The sequence below is a fragment of the Benincasa hispida genome, chromosome 5 (genome assembly GCF_009727055.1).
Source record: "Benincasa hispida cultivar B227 chromosome 5, ASM972705v1, whole genome shotgun sequence".
Taxonomy (NCBI): Eukaryota; Viridiplantae; Streptophyta; class Magnoliopsida; order Cucurbitales; family Cucurbitaceae; genus Benincasa; species Benincasa hispida.
The window spans coordinates 27,931,076-27,949,318 of NC_052353.1; the positions used below are offsets into that span (position 1 = coordinate 27,931,076).

The 18,243-nt window shown below is 36.4% G+C and overlaps 1 non-coding gene across 1 annotated transcript; it reads right to left on the bottom strand.

The window, feature by feature from the left end:
* Positions 1 to 12,225: 12,225 nt before the first annotated feature.
* Positions 12,226 to 12,348, bottom strand: LOC120078838. The gene has a single exon (XR_005482119.1). It is a non-coding gene; the product is annotated as a small nucleolar RNA SNORD14 (small nucleolar RNA).
* Positions 12,349 to 18,243: the final 5,895 nt, after the last annotated feature.

Genomic DNA, 18,243 nt, shown 5'->3' on the forward strand with positions numbered 1-18,243 from the left:
TTTTCTTTTTCTTTCTTTTTCTTCCATTGTTGATCATTAATATTTTGCGGGTCAAATAATGAGCTCTGCAGCCATTCTCCCTTGCGACGCCGCATCAAGGGGTCCTTCTGCTTTTTCTTCTCATCTGTTGAAACCATTTCGCGATGTTTCGGGTTGCATGATTCCATCAAACTGTGGCACATTTCCCCCCTATCGTCCTCATGGAGTGATTATCTCATCCTTCTGTGGTCGCAGCCCTACCTGCTTTTTCTGTTTCCTGCTTCATTTTTAGGCGCCTCTCTCACAATGAACCGCATTCTTCTGACCTTCTCTCGATAGATCAGAATGACATCTTCACTTATGCTCTCACAGGTGAAGATCCCGTCTAGCATGCCTTAGCTAAACGTAATTATCTCTCTCTAACACAGATTAAGTACTCGTTTGATTCATATTGACTACCAGGGGATTAAGAACATTTCATGAAGAAAACGGTAAATGAAGGAACAAAAATAGACAGAGAAGTGGTAATGAAAACGATCGAAACATTCAATATATCTATTGAGCGTCTGATACATGGTGTGTAAATGAAGAGATAAAGAAGATGAGATACAATGATGAAAAGAGATAGAAACAAATACAAACAAGCGCCAACGTCTTGGCACCGATTTGGATGGAGATTTTCTTGTCAGAATGGATGGATCGTGTGGAAGGATAAGCTTCTCTCTCAAGCTTGCTCAACCGGTAGCAGGGATCTGAATATAAAGTTTCTCGGTGGGGATATGGCAGATTAACACTGAGACTCACCTCTCGGCCTTGTCTCTTCTTGTTCCCAGATTTCTTTAGTTTAACACTCAGCTCAGCATTTTTCTCAATATAATAGCAGCAATTAGCCCCTTATCAAGTAGCATCTTTTTCTGTGAATTTTATGAGGTATTTATAGCTGAAGATCTTTGACTCCGGCCTTGTGGTCCCCACTTGTTGTTATGGAAATTTCAAAGATGGAGGGATATTATTCCTTCTGTTATGCAATCAGAGGGTCAAATCTACACAACCGTTAGGCGTACACATAGCACAATCCTTCGCATTTGCATTGATCAGCTTTATCATTCGATCGAATGTTCGCATGCGGTGTTGTTTTTATTACCGCATGCAGTTGAAAGTCAGCTCTGGATCGACTGTCGCATTGCGCCGTCACTACATTAATCATCTTCTCATTGTTGATTGATGGGCGCAATGTGACAGAGATGCGTTGGTCAGTTTGTCTTGAGCCTTAATCGCAAGTGGTGACTTGGTTTCCTGCAAAACAGAGTAGAAATCTCATTTTTTCCATCTCGATGATGTTAGTGGGTGTAATTTTGATAATTCAAAATTATTGTATTTCTAAGCTAATTTTCATACAATTGGCGCATATTTATTCTCTTCTGGCAACAATATCTAGATAAGGCAGTATAAATAACTTGTAAATTATTTACAAGTTATAACTGATATGGTTTTCTGAGTTGTGACATTTAGTTTCAATTTGATTCCTTCATTAAATTTGTAATTGGTTCTTGTTGGATGAGCTTATATGTGTGCTCAAGAGTCTGTAAATTATTTAGAGTCATTGGAGTTGAAATTAAGATGTAATTGTAGAAAAAAGTGAAGAAGGTCGAGCTGTAGTTTCCAGATCGTGTGCTTCTACCCAGGTAGTGTTGCAATGCTCATTTTGAGCGTTGCAATGTTGCTCAAAGTTCGAGCGAGATTCCTGGTCAAAACCACCGACAGCGAGATATACAACAGGTAATGTTGCAACGCTACTAAAAAATCCAACAAGATTACCATTTGAAGTTCAAGCGATAGCTAGATCTTCACAATTCCAGCGAGATTCAATGTACAGACAACGAGATTTCAAGTTTTAAACGAGATTTCGTTTCGAACTAGATTCTGAAGGAATTTTCGAGCGAGATTTTGAGTTCAAGCGAGATGTTAAATTAAGTTTGAGCGAGATTTCTAGTTCGAGCGAGATTCTAATAGTATTTTAAGTGAGAGATCAAGTTCGAGCGATATTTTGAATCGAGTTCGAGTGAGATTTCGAACTAGGAGTGAAAGATCAAGTTTGAGCGAGATTTTTTTAACCGGTTTGACGAGCTTGACATGTTGAGGGAATGAGGACCATCGAGGATTGACCGGTTTGACCGGTTTTTTTAAAACTTGACCCGGTTCACCTTTAAAAGTGTTTTGATTTGTTTGGTTTAGGTGGTTCTCATCTGATTCAAGCTGTATGGGTCCAGTTTGGAGTGGTTCGAGTGGTTCAAAAGCAGTTTGTAGCTGTTTCTTGCTATTTTTCTTAGGTCTTTGTTTGCTTGTTTATGCCAAAACTAAAATCATATCAGTATGTGTTTATGCATGTGATATATGTTATAATTAAATAAATCTTGTATGTGCCTACAGTATGCCATGTAGATTTAAAATCCCACCATAAAAAGCATATTACATGCATTATGTATATGTTATAATATGTTATAATGTAAAGAATGCATGTTTAGGGTTTCTATTATTTAGTAGAACTGTTATATTAAATTTAAATGCCTTTGATGCTTGTTATGGATGTAAAGCATGTCTAATTTTTATAAATTGTTATAAATTTGACTTAGACATTAAAATCCATAACAAAGATAAGTTGCATGCTCACTTAGATTAAACACTTCTTTTAATAGTTAAAATAGGTTTCTATCTTATAAATCATAGTTACAAACTCAACCTATATATAATCTTGTCTAAGGCTGAGAGTACTTAAGTTGATGGTCTATGGAACACCTCCGATCTTGAGATTATGATCGAATAATTGAGTGTTGCTAACCGGTTTTTATAAGCATACGTGAGCAGTGTGACGTAATAAAACTGTTTATCACCTAGACATTGTAGGTTAAAATCCAATTATAAGTGTTATACTTGGATAAACCACTTAGGCTTAGGGTTGTTTTTATTAGCCAAAAAAAACCTAAATATATTTTTACCCATATTAATATAACACTTCACTAGAAGTTTAATAACTTATATATAATATTCACTAGAAGTTTAATAACTTATATATGATAAAGTTATTAGAACACTTCAGTGGGAGATTAATAACATATACGATATGTTATTTTTAGCTCTCACGTCCCTAAGAGTTCACAATCGAGATTTAAGTGGTACTTCATGTCACCCTTGGAGTTACCTCCATACAGAAAGTATTTTTTAACATAAATCTAGATTTCGGTGAATAAGGAGAAGTCGTTCAATTATAAATTGATACGTAAAATTATGGTATGTTATGGTGTAAGTTTGCGGTGATGTGTGTTATGCGGTGATCATGCAAGTTTTCCTAACAAGACCAAAGTATAAGCCTTCTTAGGTTTCCTGGTAAGTCCTGGGTCGAACATAGGGACTACTAAGTTTGTATGCAACAGACTTTTCGATTCTATTGCAGTGGTAAGTAAATGAAGTGGATAGTGTTTTGATCGAGATTTTTCTTATGAAATGGACTTGAACGTAGAGTGATGAAAGCATAAAGTTACAATAAGTATGCGATGAAGGGGATGAGAAGTGGTTTAGCTAACATTTCCTAAGATTTTGCACAAGTTATGCGATCATGCTACACACAAATATCGGTACTACATTTCTCAATGCAGAATGCCACAATTCCTATTTCTAAAACGCATGCGATGCATATGCAAAAAAGTCTATAGAACTTATTTCTAAGTTTTTAGTCTTGCTGATGCGATAATCTTTAGACTACTCTCTCAAGTATGTCCAAATGATGAATGATGCACACATAAGACAAGGTGACCGCATACCACCAATCTTATTTCTAGGGCGTATGCAATGTGTAAATAGTAGATTGATAACTAACAGAAATGCCAATTATTATAAGCCTTTTCTTTAGAATTATAAGGGTTAACAAGTAGAAAACGTGGTGATAATACTTAGAATTTGTGAAAATTTTAGTTTTGCGTCGATTAGCACCTAAATCCTCACTGACCCCAATATTATGCGTTACTCCAAGCCAAAGTGTCTATTTTTGTAGCTATCACAAGAATCAAACGCATGCGTTTAAAAAACGCAATCGCAGACAAATGCATGCGTTGAAGCCAGGCGATCGCAAAGACAAATGCATACGCTGAAAGTTGAATCGCATGTGCCCATCGCATGGAAGTTGCAGTGATCGAATGCGTCCATAGCACGAAAGTTGCGGTGATAAGCGGATGTGGTGATCATTTGGGAATTACAGCCACAAAGTGACAACCATAATAGAAGGATGATCGCAAGATGGGAAGGACATATTAATGCTTCAGCTGAATCAAGCTCGGACACATACCTTAGGAGTATCAACAAGATAAGACGATGTGACATTGCCCATACCGCGACAAAAGTATCAGTGAGCCATAACGCAATAATGATAGCTGTCGGCATTTAAACTCTATAAATAGCCTTTTGGACCTTCATTTCAAGACATCCGAACTTCTGCCTCAAGTCAGAGGTTTGCGATCACAGATGAGAGCTTGAGCAAGATTTTCAGTGAGAATTCTTCATCTCCACAAACCAGACTGAGTTACGACCGGAACTTACACTGGAGATAGAGCTCGAGAGAGACATCTCCACCATTCATCCATGGCACCACCGGCAGCCTTGACGTAGAGTCCTTCATTTCTCTTCTAACCTCTGTATTGTATTACATTTTAGCTTAAGTTATTAAGACATTTTGTGATCAACATATATCTTGATTCCTTCATTGCCATCTTCTATATCATCTTTATCTCTATCATTGCTTATCTTCAGTGTTTATTTATCAAAGGTGATTGCATGCTTAATCGTGTAGCCTAGAGATAGGACACATGCAGCAACCCACCGAGAGGTGTGCGTTGTGTGAGTATAGTGAGTAAATCCTCTTTGCTTGGTGAAAGGTTGTAGTAACGCTTGTCTATGGAATGTTGCATTACTTGTCTATAAGTTAAGTTGCCACGTCTAACTGCCTGAGAAGGTAAGAGATGAAACACACTAAAGCAAAGTATGCATTGTTCCTAGAGATAGGCACAATCTTATGCTCGACGCAACCATGCACTATAGAGATATAGTCATGCGGCTGACCACCAAGAGGTGTGCGATACGTTAGTGCAATGAGCTGGGATTAGTCCGGCTATTTAAGATAATAAACATTATTATGCGTTAATGGTTGTTGTGCATCTACCTATTCTCAATGCAATCTTCTACTGCTCAATCTATTTAGTTAGGAGTAGGAGTGTAAATCCATTAAACTTCATCTTTTTATTTTTCTTTTCATTGCCTTAAACGCATTGCTTCACAAGCATTATTGAGTGACAAGTCCCTGTGTTCAACCTCGAATTACCCGAGAAACTTGAGTTCGGGTTATACTTGGCGCGAGTGTAAGAAAACTTATGATAGGAACGCATGGTCATTGCATACTAGATTCATGCATTTTCATTCCGACGCATGGCCTCAGACGCATGGGCATAAATGCATAAGTCATGTCTAACACATGATTGCGTGCACAACCTCATCTGTCCCTAATAAATTTTCCCTTTTCCTAAATAAATAAAAAAAAATTTCTTATCCAACACAGATAGAACTTATGTCTAAGTTTCTAGTCTTGCTTATGTGATTTAATTCGACTCTCTCAATCCTAGATTCTATCTTTAGACTACTTTCTCATGTATGTCCAAAGGTGAATGATGCATACATAAGACAAGATGATCGCATAAAATGTAAATCTTAAGTCATGTTAGCTAAGTGCTCCTCAACCCATTCAGAAATTTAGCCACTCATGCGTGGTATGGAGAGATTGAACATAGATTGAAATGAATTTTTCATTTTCTGCAAATAAAGTAAACAAAAAACAGAATGCACTGCACCCTATTAGGTTCACTAAAATTCCTGTGTGAAATAGCGAAGATTTAGATGGTTTTCTCGGGTAAGGTCCCACCCCCCTTACCAGAACTCCTAAAAAAAAGGGATGACTAATGGTCCGAAGGTAAAGTAGGGACTTAAAAGATCGAATGCCCAGGAGAGAATCGAATTCTAAACCGGCGTGGCACTGCCGTGCATGACTTCGAAAGTCATGAAGCGAAAATCAATATACATTCAAAGCCACACCGAGGGGACTAGAAGTTAGTGAAAGGGAACAAATGGATTTGAAAGATAACAATCCCGGTAAGCAATGTCTTGCTTCCCGTGGCCTTTTACGTTGCTCTTTGTCACTTCAACTCTGTTCTAGTTGTGGATTCTTGCTCTCGCAAGGGTTGACCCTCTCTCCTTTGTATTTCTTCTGGTAGTCTCTCGATCTTTCTGGGAGCAATTTCTTTTGGCTTCCTCGTCTCGGCTTCACATCTTTTTTGGTCATTAAATATCTTATTGTCGATTAGTCGGTATGAACTATAACTTTGGATCCCAAAAAGTAAGGTCCGAATTTTTCAATTGCAAAGATTACCACTAGAAGCTCTTTCTTTGTGGTGGTGTAGTTTGCCTGCGTGGAGTTCAATGTTCTGCTCACATATGCAATGGGATGTAACGTTGTCTTTTCCTTCTGTACTAAACCAGCCCCCATCACATATCCTCTGGCATCGCACATCAGCTCGAATGGCTTTGTCCAATCGGGTGCGATCAAAATAGGCACTGTAGTCAATGCGTCCTTCAGTGCTTTGAATGCGGTGAGGCATTGTGAATCAAAGTAAAAAGTTCTATTTTCTTCCAGCAACGCATTCAACGGTCAAGCTATTTTAGAGAATTCCTTCACAAATCGTCTGTAGAACCTTGCATGTCCCAAGAAACTCCTTAAAGCCTTCACATTTGTAGAACTGAAAGTTTTTCAATGGCTTCAATTTTTGCTTTATCCACCTCTAGCCCCTCCTTTGAAACCTTATGCTCGAGCACAATTCGTTCTTTAACCACAAAATGGCATTTTTCCAAATTCAGCACCAGATTGGTCTCTTCGCATCTTTTCAATATTCTCTCCAAGTTTTTCAGACAGACTTCATACGTCTGCCCATAGACTAAGAAATCATCCATAAAGATTTCAACTGAGTCTTCCAGGTACTCAGAGAAGATTGCCATCATACACCTCTAAAACATACTCGGCGTATTGCATAATCCAAAAGGCATGTGGTGAAAAGCAAACGTTCCATATGGACAGGTGAATGTGGTCTTTTCTTGGTCTTCTGGTGTATCATAATCTTGTTATAGCCCGCATACCCATTGAGAAAAATAGAAACAATCATTCCCTGCTAGTCGGTTGAGCATTTGATCAATGAAAGGTAAAGGGAAATGATCTTTCTTAGTCACCGCATTGAGCTTTCGGTAGTCTATACAAATCCGCTAGCCAGTGAAGGTCCTCATGGGGATTAACTCGTTGTTTGCATTCGGGACTACTGTCATTCCGTCCTTCTTGGGAACGCATTGCATGGGGCTAATCCACGTGCTATCGGTGATAGGGTATATGATACCGGTGTCTAACCATTTAATGATTTCCTTTTTAAAAATCTTTTTCATCGCAGGATTCAGTCTACGTTGAGGTTCTATCGAGCCTTTCTGGTTTTCTTCGAGCCGAATTTTGTGCATGCAATACGTTGGGCTAATACCTCTGATATCTACTAGCATCCATCCAATTGCTTTAATATACTTCTTCAGAGTACTGAGCAGTGCATTTTCTTTTTCTTTTGGTAACACAAAGGATATTATTACTGGCAAGGTTTCATTCTAGCCAAGGAAAATGTACTTTAAATGATTTGGTAGAGTTGTCAGCTCCTGTGTAGGTGGTTGCTCTAAGGAAGGTTTATGTTTTTTTCTCTCTCCATTCAAATTCAACTTTTCTTCATTGTTCACTGTCTCTGTTATTACATGGCAGGATTCTAAGGATGTTGTCGCATCTTCTCTTTCTTCATCTTCTTCTTTGAACTCCAAATCTTCATCGCAAGTGTGTTCATCGTCAAAATCTAATAGGCCTTCATCTTCTAAAAACTTCATTGCCTTGATGATGTTAAACCTGAGCTTCTTTCCATTGATGCTCATCGTGATCTCTCCTTTGTGCACATCTATTTGAGCACGACTAATAGACAAGAATAGTCGTCCCAATATGATTGGCACATCTTTGTTCGCTTCATAATCTAGAATAATGAAGTCTGCAAGTAGAATGAATTTGTTGATTGTGACCAAGACATCCTTCAACTTTCCTTCAGGGTGCACCAGGGACTTATCTACAAGCTGGAAAGTCACAGTTGTGGTGTCAGCTGTCCTACATTCAATTGTTTGAAGATTGAAAGGGGCATTAAATTTATGCTTGCCCTAAGATCGCATAATGCTTGACCGATGTAGATCCCTTCTATTGAGCAAGGTATCGTAAAGTTGCTTGGGTCACACATCTTTGGTGGGATTATAGTATTTGATTCTTGTGTTAATGCCACCGTGGTGAATTTTCCTGTGCTTCTTTTCTTCGATACCATATCCTTAAAAAACTTGGCATATTTCGGCATCTGCTTTATCGCTTCTATAAATGGAATATTGATGTGTAGTTGTTTTAATATTTTCAGGAAGCGATGATACTAACCTTCATTGTTTTGCTTCTTTTTCAGCCTTTGAGGGAATGAGGGTAGCTGTACTTTCACTGTTCCATGGTCTGGAGGCTTAGATGTGGTCGCAACTTTAGATTCCATAATCTCGGGCTCTTCTGACTCATTTTGCGTCAACGGTTTCTTTGATTCCATCGCATTTGAATCGATCCTGCTAGGCTCCTTCCTAACTTCTACCGTCGTCTTTCCATTTCGCAGGGTGACTGCTTGGCAATGTTCTTTAGACTACTCTCTCAAGTATGTCCAAATGATGAATGATGCACACATAAGACAAGGTGACTGCATACCACCAATTCTATTTCTAAGGCGCATGCGATGTGTAAATAACAGATAGAACTGATGTCTAAGTTTCTACTCTTGCTTATGCGATCTAATCCGACTCTCTCAAGCCTAGATTCTATCTTTAGACTACCTTCTCAAGTATGTCCAAAAGTAAATGATGCACACATAAGACAAGATGATCGCATAAAATGTAAATCTTAAGTCATGCTAGCTAAGTGCTCCTCAACCCATTCAGAAATTTAGCCACTCATGCGTGGTATGGAGAGATTGAACATAGATTGAAATGAAGTTTCCATTTTCTACAAATAAAGTACTGAATACAAAAATAACAAATGGATTTGAGAGATAACAAGCCCGGTAAGCAATGTCTTGCTTCCCGTAGCCTTTTATGCTACTTTTTTTCACTTCAACTTTGTTCTAGTTGTGAATTCTTGCTCTCGCATGGGTGCTCTCTCCTTTATATTGCTTCTGGTAGTCTCTCAATCTTCCAGGGGTGATTTCTCTTGGCTTGCTTGTCTCCCTGCCCTCTCCGTCCTCCATGTATATGTATAAGTATGTGCATGAACAGACTAATTAACTAACTCCTTTTCTTTATGGTGGCCTTCGGTATTTATAGATTTCAAGATGAAGCAGCATTTCTTACAATGATTGCAATGATGGGCGGCATTAATTTACCTATTTTGTTGCGTCGTTTAAAAGTCATCGAAAGTTTAATGTACTTTCTATAGTGTGGCTTTTAACGACTTGTCAACTAAATTATGAATCGACTGTTATCAGATTTATGTCCCATCATAATTTATTATGCTATCACCTTAATGCGAGGTCTTTATGCGATCATCATTTGAGAAACTACTCACGGTCGCAACTTCAAGCGCACTGCCGCATTGTGCCTCTGGATTGCAATTACATATATGCCATCGCATTGTACCTGCATAAAATAGGTAAATTAACTACTTTTATGCGATGAGCGATCGCGATTGCAATTCCTTTCAGTTTAGCGCATTCAGACATGATATTGCCTAATTTACCATCGCATTCTCTCATTGTTTTACTTATTTGAGCTATAATAACTTGTATTTCTACCAGTTATCATAAATCAAATATATGATAAATAGATTTCAACTGTGACGTCTCCACATATTTCACACCGTGAGATTCATATGACACTTCATGTCATCCTTGGAGTGATCTCCATACAGAAAGTGTTTGTATGAGTCAATAACAAGGTGAACGGGGGAAGTAGTTAATAGTAAGAGGGTGAAGGATATGTGTCACATATTCTGTAGTGTCTTCCATTAATTTGGACTGTGAGATTCCTATGTTGCGCCTGTTGGTTTGCTTTAGGCGGCCTTGCTAGTCGTTTAACGATGGCTTTCCCCACAGAGGGTTGTAACATAGGATTCAGAACAACTCAAACTGTAGAAATTGATAGGATTTCTTAGGTCCATTCCCAATCTTGACTCTCCATTTCAGTAGCATAGTTGGGGCAGACCTTTGACGTCTGAAAACAGAAGGTTACACTTAAAGAATTACTGAAGTGTTAGTAATTTCTGACTGAAAAAGGTAACTATATGACTATAAAAATAAGAGCTATTCTGGAGATAATGTTTGGTGAAAATTATTTGCTTTAGTGAAGGAGTATCTGACTGCCCCTCGGTAGCACGTATTCTAACTCACTATAGTATCGTTGAAAATAAATAATGGTTATGAGTACAGTATTACTTGTTTTGCTACAACTTGATTTTGGATTTAGTTTCAATTTGCTAATAAGAATTTGTTTAAATTTAGTTAACAGTAAAATCGAATCAACAAACAAATTACTAGCAGTTGATATCCTCAATAGAGTTTTAACACACTAGAAGAAATTCGAGCTAACCGACATTAAAGATAGTATTATTAAAGCCCTTTAATGTCGGTTGCCTTTAATGTCGGTTTTAACCAACATTAAAGGGCTTCAATAATACCAATAACACAACCTTCAATGTTGGTTGCAACCGACATTGAAAGTCTTTAATATCGGTTGCAACCGACATTGAAGGTCTTTAATGTCGATTGCAACCGACATTAAAGGTCTTTAGTGATTAAAGCCCTTTAATGTCAGTTGCAATCAACATTAAAGCCGTTTAATGTCCGTTTTATCAATTATTGTCTTTTTTTTTTAAAATTTCTTTGCCAAATCTATTTTTTCGGTCAAAAAGTATAACATGACACATCATCATCGAACGTTGTAGCTATGACATATTATTCATGTATGGATTATAAATCAATTACATTTAATCCGCAAATTCTAGTATAAAATTATAATTTAAAAGGTTGTACAATAATTCAGGCCTTGAAAATACAAATTACAAGTAATACATACATTATGAGTTTACAAACATTATGGGTTTACTATCCCTCTCCACTTGGTAAGTATGGATCCCTTCATAATTCTTCTTGAACAGACCCCCCAGCTTCAGCAGTGTCTAGTTATAGGCATTTTTGTCTGGCCACTATTGTTTAAAGGATTACAAACAATAAAGGTTTAAGACAAAGGATCGAAAGTGAAAATGTGATCAGAATTCATATTCAATTAACCGTATTTATTGGGAATGTGCATAAATGGTACATTAGCATTCAAAGTACGCCAAAACATAAGCATAAGAATATGAAAGAGGAAAGGAGGAAATTAGCATTCAAAATCTAAAACTCACATGATCCAATGACGACAAAAATGAAGAATTCAATAAGAATAGGCCGACAGGGTAGTCCTTTCCCTTCTTTGTAGCAGTCTCAGGCACAACTCCTCTTCAAAATGTTCTTCTTGAACCTTTCCACCTTCATGTGCCCTTGCTCTTGTTCACTGCTTTGCTACGCTTCAGTGACCATGCAAGGTACTGCAAATGCAACTATATTAAGAACTTCTTTAGATGCTTTATGAGCAACTCGATACTGGATGATTAATGAGAGTTTCATGAACTAGTTGTAGATATACAGACCTATACACTGGTACATCTAGAAATTACTTGGTCATTTGAAAAGTCGTTTATTAAAGTACCTCGCTTCCAAAAGGACGATTGACATTTGATGAAATTTTGGATTGACATTTGATGAAATTTTGGATGAAAAAACTGCAAGAAACAAACGCAAAGCAAGAGCAATTTGGCCTCATGAAAAATGGGAAAGTTTTAGACAAATTTTATGATTGATGTTCAAGGGAGTATTTGAATTAGTTTGTATGAAAATCCTTCAGATGCAAAGCAAGAGCAATTTGTATGATGATTTGGTAATGAGTCACTGGGGGTTTTGAAGAGCAAACATGCATTATAAAACAAAAACTTAAAAATCAAATCGTCGAGAAACAAGAAGTAAAACTCTTAAATAAAGCCTCAGACATCCAAGGAAGGATAATAACAACAGAAGCTCTCAAGCCTGACGAAGGCGAAAGCTCTCAGGCAGCCACTACGAATGTTTTGAGAAATAAGCCTTAAATGTATCATCACAGACTCATTACCAAATCATCATACAAATCAATAAGAAAAATCAAATAAAAAAATATTAAAAGAGAATATAGAATGTGGGAAAATCTGAATGCATAAGCATCCTAAAGTAAGCAAATGCCAGAATCTCATCTCCCAAAGATCATTGTTGGCAACGTACACCGCTGAAAATGCTACAAAATACTAGAAGCGCATCAGAGACTCTAATTTATTGCCTTCTAATAGATGAAAATCAAACCAAAAACAAATCTAAAATGCATTTGGGAAAAAAAAACTAAAAAACCATCCCCACTCAAGGAGAACATGTTGGATTTCAGTTTTTGGTTTGGCTCACTGGTATCTAAAGTATACATGATACCAGCTCTAGAATAAATGCCTTCACTAATTTAAGATCATGTTGATTTTTACAAAAAAAAAAAAAAAAAAACACAAAGAAAGATGATGAAGATAGAATTTTCAATATCACACAAAATGATGGTGTATAAGATGTCAGAGTCCAAAGATCGTTTAGCCAGTTACCAAGAACCGAGAAAAATTGTGCCTATCTTATAGGCATTGTTAGAGTAGTTCAAACAATGTCTATATCCACTAAAGCATATCAGAGCCTCAATTCAATCACAAAGAAAGATGATGAATATAATAATTGATTACTATATTTTTTCAATATATCAACTCTCATAGACTGTGCACCATCATGACACATGACTCTCACCTATAATCAGCACTGAAAAATACACCATAACACCATTCTCCTATAAACATTAAAAATTGCAAGATTTTCAGAATGCTGTTAATTTTCAACTATGGTGTCCTGTCCTCAGTACTCATTCAGCTCAGCAAGCAAGTGATTATTCCTTAACATTTCATTTTCAAGTTGGTAATAAACTCTCGAGGGTTTAGTTTGGTTACTTTAACAGAGCAAGTCATAAACAAATTTGATAGAAATAGAGAAATAAATAAAGAGTTAATAATGTATAAAATGTCCAATCAGCAAGTTCATAAAGTACTCACATCCTGTCCAGGGGCCACCAAACCTTTAATTCTCCTACCAACCAATTCCTTTCTAGCACTTGACATGTCCATTACTTGAAACGAACTTAAACAATACAAGTTAGCAGAAGCCATAAAAATATATAATTTAAAAAAAAAGATATGCATCTGAGTGGGGAATCAGGATTTTCTTTGTATGTGTTAAATGTTAACATATTACGAAGTATAATCCACTTATCGATGTGATATAATAGCAATGCCTAAATAACAGCCTACGACTTAAGCTTCCAAGACTGATACTTCAATCAAATTCTCATATGTACCTCAGTGACGATGTCATATGAAAATAAACAGAGATAGAAATTTCTCAAGAAAGTACCCTCAAAGCATGTGAGTGTCATAGTTATGGAAGCAGACAAAGGAAGATTATAAAAGTCTTACCTCTTTCTCCACAATGGCATTACTTATTGATAATGACACTCACATGCTATTTCCACAATGGCATGTGAGTGTCATTATCAATAAGTAAGATGGAAGTTTTAGACAATCTAATGATAGGAAAACAAATTTAATTTTGCATATAAGCACTAGGGAATGAACTTGTTTATATCCAACGACACTTCCATCCTATGTTTAATCAACACAGTAAAATAATACCTCCAACCACCATAACACCCTCCCTGATTAATAACCATTGCATTGATTATAGTCTTCTATAGAGATCTAATCACTAAAAGAGGCACAATAAGAGAGAAATATGTTAAAAAGATGAAATTGTATGTAGCAACTCATTACATTACTGCATTGAATTAAAACGATTTTGAACAGGAGTTTGTCAGTTTATACTCTAAACAAAACTCCTCTTTTGCCCTTTTTTTCCCTTTTTCATCTTGGACTTTCTTTATCTACAAAAATATATACCCTGGCTCAACAAGAATTGTGGTGTGGAGTACTTGAAGCAATGGCTTAGAGATATCAACATCCATGAAATTCTTGATGACTTTACATTGGAATCACTCTCTACTTCCTCAATCTCCCTATCTTCTTATGTTGATTGCCAGCCTTTTCTTCAATGACTTCAAGATGGTGAAAATGAAAAAAAATATTAATGTAGATAATGAAAATGAACTAAAATATGCTGAAGTTATGTAGAAAATAAAAAAAATGATAAAATTCTCATTGTTCATAACTTCATCTTTTTGTTCTTGACCAAGTTAGTTTCTAGTTTTATTCTTCTAACTTTAGCATTGTCATCTTCTTCATAATTTTTTTTTTAAAAAAAGATAAATTTCCCTGTGACAAGACTATGCAGTGCCTTATGAAAATGAAATTGAATAAAAAAAACCTTAGTTTATGGTTCAACTCTTCATGAAGAAAAAAAGTTTTCCAATTTATAATTTCACAAAAGAAGAAACATAATCATTGAAAGAAAAACTGAAAGATTGAAATAACTTCAAATTACTAAATGTCAAATAAATATTAAAAGAATATTTCACCTTTTGAACAACAAATGACTTGGATTGAAAACGAGAGTAAACCTAAGAGGCTTCCACTCAGATCTAAATAATATAGCTAAACTCCTTAAGATCCAAACAACCCATTAAAAATAGCTGCTTTGACAGACCTAAAACAAACTTTGAACAGACCTCAGCTACGACGACATTGGAAAAAAAAAAAAAAAAAACTAGAATGAAGCTTGAACAATGAACAAATTAGATAAACCAGACAAACCAGACCTAAAAAACATGTTTAAATGTATTGGCACAGAGCTTGAGCGGATTTCATGGACAGATCTAAGAGACAAATGAAAAACATGAATGAATTAGACAAACCTTGGCTTCGACGGTACTGAAAATAAAGCTTGAACGGTTCTTCCGATCCTTGACCTCAACTGCAACTCCATCTCTTTCTTTCTTCCGATAATCTCTTCAATCTGCTCGCCTCCTCCGGACATGTAAATCATCTCCGACCACATTCGCACTCTCCCAAGAACGGGGAGGGACAAGGGAGTGAGACCAAGGGAGATAAGAAGGCAAGATGGGCTAGGGCTTGGAAGAATGTGGGTTTTCCGGGAAGGGGAAGCGTTTTTCGGAAGTGGGAGGGTAGGTTTTGGAGTGAGAAGTGAAGTAAATACAGAGAGTGAGAATGTTGAAAGCGAAGGGAAGGAAGAAGATCTCGAGAAAGAAAGAAGGAAATGAAAAAAACAGGGGGAAAATAGAAAGTTAGAGGAAAAAATGAAGCAGGTCTTTATTGTCGGTTTAAAACCGACATTAAAGGTACCCCTACAATGTCGGTTCAAAACCGACATTAAAGATCCATTTTTTTTTTAGAAAAAAAAAACAAAACCGACATTATACATCTGATTTCACTTTTTCCAACCGACATTAAAGCCAAAAATTCTTGTAGTGACAGAGGATTGTCCTCTATCTCCTAATACATCTAAAGGTTTGGACAATATAGATGACAATGCAAAATTTGAACAAAAAGATAAATATGATAGGCTTGCTTCCAAAGCATGTTTAGTGGAAAATGATAAAACCTAGATAATCGATTCAAGTTCTGCTAATCATGTCTGTACTTTCTCTCAGGAAACAAGTTCCTAGAGACAGTTAATAGAAGGAAAAACAATCTTTAAGGTAGGGACCAGAGAGGTTGTTTCAACTAAAGTAGTGGGAGATATGAAGTTATTTATCTGAAGAATGTTTATTACATTCTTTCTATGAAAAGGAATATAATATCTATCTCTTGTTTGCTAGAACAAAATTATAAAATTTCTTTCGATAATGATGAAGTGTTCATCAATACAAGAAGTAAACAAATTTGTTCTGCAAAATTAGAATAACTTGTATTTGTAAAAACCAACTGAGGTAAAGCCATTTTGAACATAGAGATGTTTAAAACGGTTGAAACTCATAAGAAAAGGAAAATTTCTCCAAATGTCTATCTTTGGAACTTGAGGATGGATCATATAAATCTCAATTGGATTGAGAGACTGGTTAAGAACGGTCATCTAAATAAGTTAGAAGATAGTTCATTACCATCTTGTGAATCCTATCTTGAGGGTAAAATGACCAAAATATCTTTTTCTAGAAAAGGTCTTAGAGCCAAAGAACCCTTAGAACTCGTACACTCAGGCTTGTGTGGTCCTCTAAATTTTAGAGCTAGAGGAGGGTATAAACATTTCATTAGCTTTATTGATGACTATTCTAGGTATGGGCATATTTACCTAATGCACCAAAAGTCTGAAACATTTGAAAGGTTCAAAGAGTATAAGGATGAGAATGAAAACCAATTAGGTAAAAAGATTAAAATAATTCACAACCCCTGGCACACGTCAACAAAATGGTGGTGAGTATATGGACTTAAAATTCCAGAACTATTTGATAGAACATGGAATCCAGTCTCAACTCATAGCCCCTGGCACATCTCAGCAAAACGATGTGGCAGAAAGGAGTAATAGAACTTTGTTGGACATGGTTCGTTCCATGATGAGTTATCCTCAGTTACCAAATTCTTTGCACTTGAAACTGCAATGTATATTTTAAACATAGTTCCTTCAAACAGTGTTTCTGAAACACCTTACGAGCTCTGGAGAGGACGTAAAGGAAATTTACGTCATTTCAGAGTTTGTGGTTGCCCAACACATGTGTTGGTGTAAAATCCTAAAAAGTTGGAACGCCATTAAAAAATATGCCTATTTGTAGGCTACCCAAAAGAGACAAAAGAGGGTATCTTTTACGATCATCAGGAAGACAAGGTGTTTGTATCGACAAATGCAACCTTCCTAGAGAAAGACCACACGAAGAATCATTAACCTCGCAGTAAGCTAGTAATAGAGGAAATGTCCAGAGAAACGACAAATGCATCAACAAAAGTTGTTGATAGAGCAGGTCCATCAACAAGAGTTGTTCATGAAATTGGTACTTCACATCCTTCTCAAAAGTTGAGAATGCATCGTCGTAGTGGGAGGATTATGCAATAGCCTGACCGATACATGGGTTCAACTGAAACTCAAGTCATCATACCAGATGATGGCTTAGAGGATCCATTGTCTTTTAAACAAGCAATGAATGATGTGGATAAAGACCAATGGATTAACGTCATTGACCTTGAAATGGAATCTATGTATTTCAATTCTTTCTGGGACCTTGTAGATCAACCTGAAAGGGTAAAACCCATCGGGTGCAAATGGATCTACAAGAGAAAACGAGACCGAGCTGGTAAGGTACTGACCTACAAAGCCAGACTTGTAGCAAAATGGTTTACCCAAAGAGAGGGGATAGACTATGAAGAACTTTCTCTTTGGTTGTCATGATAAAGTCAATTAGAATACTCTTATTCATAGCTACATTTTATGATTATAAAATATGGCAAAAGGATGTCATGACATCCTTTCTGAATGGTTATCTTGAAGAGAGTATCTATATGTCTCAACCAGAAGGGTTTATTGAACAAGCTCAAAAGTAAAAGGTTTGCAAACTTAATTGATCCATTTATGGATTGAAACAAGCAACTAGATCCTAAAATATGAGATTTGACGTTGCGATCAAATCTTATGGCTTTGAAAAAAATGTTGACGAACCTTGTGTTTATAAGAAAATCGTTAACAAAATTGTCGCTTTTCTGGTGTTATATGTTGATGATATTCTACTCATAGGGAATGAAGTAGAATTTCTAGCTGACGCTAAGAGATGGTTGGGTACGCAATTCCAAATGAAATATTTGGAAGAAGCACAGTATGTTCTTGGGATCCAAATAGTTCGGAATTGTAAGAACATAACATTAATATTGTCTCAAGCATCTTATATAGACAAGATGTTGTCTAGATATAAAATGCAAAATTCCAAGAAAGAAACATTGCCGTTCAAACATGGAATTCATATCTTTAAGGAACAAAGTCCTAAGACACCTTA